Source organism: Solanum lycopersicum, chromosome 9, assembly GCF_036512215.1.
Source record: "Solanum lycopersicum chromosome 9, SLM_r2.1".
NCBI classification, from domain to species: Eukaryota; Viridiplantae; Streptophyta; class Magnoliopsida; order Solanales; family Solanaceae; genus Solanum; species Solanum lycopersicum.
The window spans coordinates 54268799-54274942 of record NC_090808.1 but is presented as its reverse complement, the minus strand read 5'-3'; the positions used below and the strand labels follow the sequence as shown (position 1 = coordinate 54274942).

Sequence of the window (6144 nt, the reverse complement as noted above, 5' to 3'; positions counted from 1 at the left end):
AGTTCAAGTCAAGTAGTTGTATAAGGACAAGTCTACCATTACGAATGTAATGCAAAAATATGCATAGACAATCGATTTCAATTCAAGGTTGTAACATCAGACAAGAGGAGGTTAGTCATAATCGTTATTTTTTTTGGATACATGACATGTATGTTTTTTGGTGTATTATAGAAGCATGAAAAAATGTGTCATAAGTTAGTGCATCTAGAACAAATAAAGTGTATCTTCAAAAAAATATTGTATACGTTACTATTAAGATAGTAAAAGTATTGTAGCATGAATATTTTATACTGTGTATCTCGGACAAATAAAGGTGTATGAGACAAATAATATATAAATCATTATTAAATTAAAAAGATCTAATGTTGAAGAGTAATAAAGGTTTTTGTAGCATTAATATTTTGTTGCCCATGTGTCTTAGATAATAAGAGCCTGTTTGGCTCAGCTTAAAAGCTGGTCAAACTGACTTAAAAGCTGGTTTTTGACTTATTTAGCTGTTTGACAATACTCAAAATAACTTATTTTAAGTTAAAAAAACTTATTTTAAGCCAAAAGTTAAAAGGTGGGGTAGGGGTGCTTTTTTTTTTAGCTTATAAGTTGTTTTAAGTTGACCACATTTTTATCTTTTTGCCCTTAATATTTTTATACAATCTCCAAATTACCCATATAACCCTAACATTTCTTTCTTCCATTTTTCTCTTTTCACGTTTGACATAACAACTTCAGCACTTTTATCCAAACACATAACTGCTTATTTTAAAAATAAGTTTCAGCACTTTTAAAAGTACTTTTTTAGCTACTTTTATTAAGCTCATCCAAACGGGCCCTAAGTTAGCTCGAAAACATGATTTTTTTTCATGAATTAGATAATTCTGCCCGTGCACGCACGGGCCCAATGTTACCTTATTATTAGGTATTTCATTTATATTACCTTATTATTAGATGTTTCATTGATAGATAACTCATGTTCTTTTTATTAAGCTAGCTCATTGTCAGCCCGAATGGCCCCTTCTCATTATGAGAATGTATATAAATTTTTACAAATTTTTGTAATTTGAAATGACATCAGGTCGTTAAAATAACTGAGTAATGTCAACCACACTCCATGACCCAAGCGTGTTAAGAACAAATAATATAACGCAATTGATTTTGAAATGAACTTCATCATCATAATGAAATTCTATCATAGTATTTTCACACCCAGAAGGACACAAACCGGAGGAGATCTGGTTTTGAGCTATAATTGAAGTGTTTCATCGTTTTTTCGACCATGAAGCTCAATAAATTTGACAATATTAGGAGAACAAGCTCCCTACAATGCAGATGTAGTAAAGGGACTTTAGATAAGACATTTCCTTTCTGAACAGCCAAACCTCCTGGCCTCTCCATTCTGTAGGTTTTCCTTATTGTCGGCTCAATATCTACTCTTAGCATCTGCTTCCATTTGCGATAGACAAATCCACTATACTTGTATTTGCCCACAATTGGAGTTTCAAGGGCTTCAACACAATGAACTCGAAGCTGCAAAGTAACAGAAAACAGAATCATTTTTCCCTATACCCTTCCTAGCCAACAACTAACTATAAGAAATAAAAATATGGCCTTCTCAGTTACAAATGAGTTGGACATCCAGGCACACAAAATCTTTAGTAATAAAGCAACATCTTCTTCATACTTCCAGAATTATTATAATAGTAATACATAATATTTGGTGAAGATTGAGTAATATATGTGCACACATATACTTTATACCTGTTTAATTTGACGAAAATATCAGGTGTGAACAAATATTTAGAAATATCTATTGAGCACAATAAGGAGGATCGTGTACGATCATTCGAACTTGTAAGAACAATCCAAAGACTTCCAAAACTCTGCATAACTAATGAGTTACATTGACCATTCTTCCTTGAAATTTTCCAGAAGCATAGAGAATTGTCTTTGGAGGGGTTCAAACTAATAGATGACTCTACATTCATTTCCAAGATATTTCAACTAATAACATAAGTGAAATACAAACATTAAAATCTAGCAGAGTGAGCTTATATCACAAAGCAAATCGTGAAGCACTTAAATTGCCTTTAATCGATATTTTTTGGGGTCTGAAGATTTTGCGGCAGGTACCCCCACATCTTGCAAATTAAAGGTACTCGCTAATGCTCTATTCAGGCACTTTCGGGGTCTTTAAATTTTGTGGCAGGTACCACCGTATACCGGGCCTAAGATGTATAGTTAGTGCAAGTTGTAGTTGTATTACATTCACAACTTCCTCGCTGCAATTAAGAACTTTCAAAACAGCACCGCTAGCAGCATTTACTCCATAGTCCATTCGTATTACTATTAGCGTACATCAAATAGTTTTAGAGATCAAGTGATTACATGATCCTTCATCTATAGTTTCAATCATGTGCCAAAAACATAAAACAAAATTCAAAGCAATCCTTAAAAAAATTTCTGAGAAAACAATGATAGTAATATATTTCTTGAATTAGCAAAAGTGATTAACAACATTATGCAGTAACGTATTTTGAGTTGAGTAAACAAGGCTGAAAGAAAACGAATCACACATGTGATACCGAACATCAAAAGACTTAGCGAGTAGAGAGTTAGCAGTTCAGTAGAGTCCTTACATTTCTTAACAGCATAATTGTTAGTGAACGTGCAACACTGCTGACGTAGGTCGAAATCACTGTTGATGCAACTTTACTTGTTCAACAACGATTTTTCCATCAAAAGAAATCCAAATATAATTTATGTTTCTTCCGTTCAAAGATTCAATCCCCCTTGTTTCAACAATTAGCTTTAAAGTACCACAATATTGGCAAGTTCTTCAAAGAAATTATACGAATAGTTACCATATGTAGTTTGCAGTATCAAACATTTAAGATTCAAGGAATATCATTCATTCTACTCTATGAGTAAGTCAGTCTTAGTGCACATGAAAAATACAGTCTGCATAAATTTTATTCATGAAGATACATACTACTCCATTAGAATAGAAAGGTCATAGTATTAGCAAATAAATTAAGGAAATATTATTGGATTTCTGAAAAATGGAATTGACATCTAAAATAAATATTTCAATTTAAGCAATATAAACCAATATGAGCTACTCAAAGCATAACCCATAATAGTCTTAAACTTCATTCAAGAAGCCTAAAAATGATCGATATAATCAATTTCAGAAAATAGGAGAGGCCAAACAACAGTAGTTGATTAATCTATTCAACAAAAATATTGATCACTCATAACACAAGAACAAAATTTGAATGTGAATAGAAGAATTATACTCACAAAAATTTGAAATGTTGAACCACGCAAAAATGCCAATTATCACAAAACCGAGTGAAATCTGGAACAAAACCGACAGAGATATCAATAATTTATAATCACAACTACAGAAGTTAGCAAAATTAAAGGTTATAAATCAAGAAGAAAAGAAAGCAATGCCTTGCGCAGTTGATTTGTTATTTGGAGTAAATCAGCAGGAAGAGGCTAGGTTAGCCGAAAGAAGATTGTTGGTTGAAGTACGTACGGTGTTTCCAACTATTAGCTATAAACCCACCAAGTCAATCGTCTAAAATTTCAATTTGCAGCTCAAAGCAGTTAACCATTCTGATATACATTTTCTAAAAAAAGAAATTTAACAAAATTGATGTGTCACAATTCAAAGGTATCAATTTTTGTAGACCGCGATATTAATTAAGGAAACAACTTAGATTACAAAAGGTGTAGAATATATCTAACTCAAAATACCAATTTTCATCATCTACAATATTTACTACCAAACTGATTTGAAGATACAACTAACCAGAAAGACAAAACAACATCCTGAATAGAATAATCTTAGAAGAAGCAAAACTATTGCATTTCTGCAAATCAACTTAAATGGAAGAAAAACTATACACAAACAACTATGGTAAATTAAGGGTAACTAACCACCAATATTAGAACCAGAAATAATAAAACCTAGAGATATAAAAAAAGAAAACAAAAAACTAAACAACACCTTGTAAAAAGTTGCGCATTAGACACTCGACTTCTCAATTGTCAATCCGTATTGAAATTTCGAAAACAATATTGTAGGGCTATGAAACCAGTTATGGAAGATTTCAGGGGTTGAGGAGAACAAGGAAAACCGAAAAGCCTACTTTACATGGCTTTTCAAGTGCAAGCTGAAAGACACGTGCATATGGTGTTGTGAAAAGTCCAAATTACCCTTTTTTTTTGATTTTGAATGACAGAATACAGCCAGGTTGATAACAAGTGCTCAACCCATGCTTCTAATATAGTAGAATACACAAGATACTTTCAAGACAAAATACTGAAACACTTAATACCAACAATAATCTTAACAATTTTTATATAAAGATATGCAAAGTATAGGTTAAAAAAAGGACAAAATGTGAATGAGAATCAGCTTAGATGCGTTATATGAATGTAACTTAATGTATCTAATAACGTTAACTTTAGCTAAATAAAAGTTAAGTTGGCTAATTTATATTGAACTTTTCAATGCATCTGAATGGACAAAAATGCTCCTTGGCTTAGGCACATCTTCATTATCACTAACTGAACCATCTGTGGCTTCTTTTGTTGCCATGTTTTCATAAAAGTACATCATATGAACGATGTAGATTAGCGTCAAAATTTGCTATGATATCTGATCTTAGGTGTAGTTATATGCCTAAGTTGTCGATAAATTGCCCATATTTTGATTGAGATAAATAATAATCTTTAGTTATTAGATTGAATTTTGTGTTACTTACGATGATTGTGCACTAACACAAATGGTTAGTTGTTTCATGAACTTTCAAGGAAACTTAGAGTTGATTAGGAGAAGGAGAAAACAAAAAATAGGAAAAATCGCTTAGGCAGAAAGTCACGGTGGCTGGCAAGTAAGGCGCGGCGAGCCAACGCCAATACTTCAGAGGCCTTGTCTTAGTGCTTTGAGAGGTGCGACGCGCCACGAGATGAAGTTCAGAGACACTTGCCTGGCGCACTGCTAAGCGCGGCGCGCCAACACCCAGATTTTAGAGAATTGGGCCTAGGGCAATGGGAAGCGCGATGCCCCACCCATATTATGACTTTTTCAGCAAAAACATCATTAAATAAGAATTCTAGTTGTAGTAGAATTTGATTATGTCGTTCCCAACTATTATAAATAGACCCTTAGGACTATATTGTAGGGAGTTCGACATTTTTTTGGTGTGTAAGAGAAAAACTCATCTTTTGTAATAGGTTTTGATTTTCTAACTCTTCTATTTTTCTGGAAATCGCATAAAAAATAATATTTTGTGGTTTTCTAATAGTATGAGTGGACTAAACGCCCTAGTTATGGGGCTATAGCTACGAATTGAATGTTGATTATTTAAGGCTCTTGAATTAATTCTTGGTTGTCATTATAACTTACTTCTATGTTCATGTTTTAGTATTTTTTAATTGATCACCATAAGATAAATCTATAGTCTAATCTTAAAATCGAGAGAGGAGGGGGTACCAGAGCTCGATCAATCTATTAAGTTGAGGTGATTTGTGTTTAAGAGGGACGCTCAGACGAACAACTTGCTTGATTACAGAAATTGATGAAATATAAATGCTCGCTAGTTAGGCCGGTTTATCCCCGCTCAACGATGTAGTCAGACAACTAACTGGAGTAGGTAATTAGAGGTTGAGAGACTCGATTCATACAATTAACCTTGTAAACCAATAACTTGACAACTAAAATTAGTCTAACCCTAGAATATGATACGCGAGATTCATTACATGCTACAACCCTAGGATTGTCTTTCACTTGCTTGAAACATCATCTTAAAGTCGTTCACAATTAGTTACTTTGAGAATTATAACTCGTTTCACTAAAGAATCTATATTACTTGCACAACTACGTACGCTTGCGTGTATATTGGGGAGCAACAATTTTTTTTGCGCGGCTGCTAGGAAACTTAAAATTGATTTATATTCGATTTTCTTAAGTATACAATATTCAGGTGTTAATAACTTGATCTTAGATTTTTTGTTGTAGGCACTTGACCTTCAAGTCTGCCTTGGAAAGGAGCACTTGTCGGACCTAACAACAAACCCGAAAGAGATTTACGCCAACACAGGAAAATGGATAATCTAGGACACAAGTGAATTAAGGTT

The 6144-nt window shown here is 33.2% G+C and overlaps 1 long non-coding RNA gene across 2 annotated transcripts; it reads right to left on the bottom strand.

The window, feature by feature from the left end:
* Nucleotides 1-1207: 1207 nt before the first annotated feature.
* Nucleotides 1208-4217, bottom strand: LOC104649245 (uncharacterized). 2 transcript variants are annotated; one of them, XR_011211683.1, is made up of 4 exons: nucleotides 4010-4217; nucleotides 3295-3352; nucleotides 2631-2828; nucleotides 1208-1521 (listed from the first exon to the last, which is right to left on the bottom strand). It is a non-coding gene; the product is annotated as an uncharacterized lncRNA (long non-coding RNA). The 2 variants fall into 2 exon arrangements; XR_743234.3 differs by lacking the exon at nucleotides 2631-2828 and having other exon boundaries at nucleotides 4010-4167.
* Nucleotides 4218-6144: the final 1927 nt, after the last annotated feature.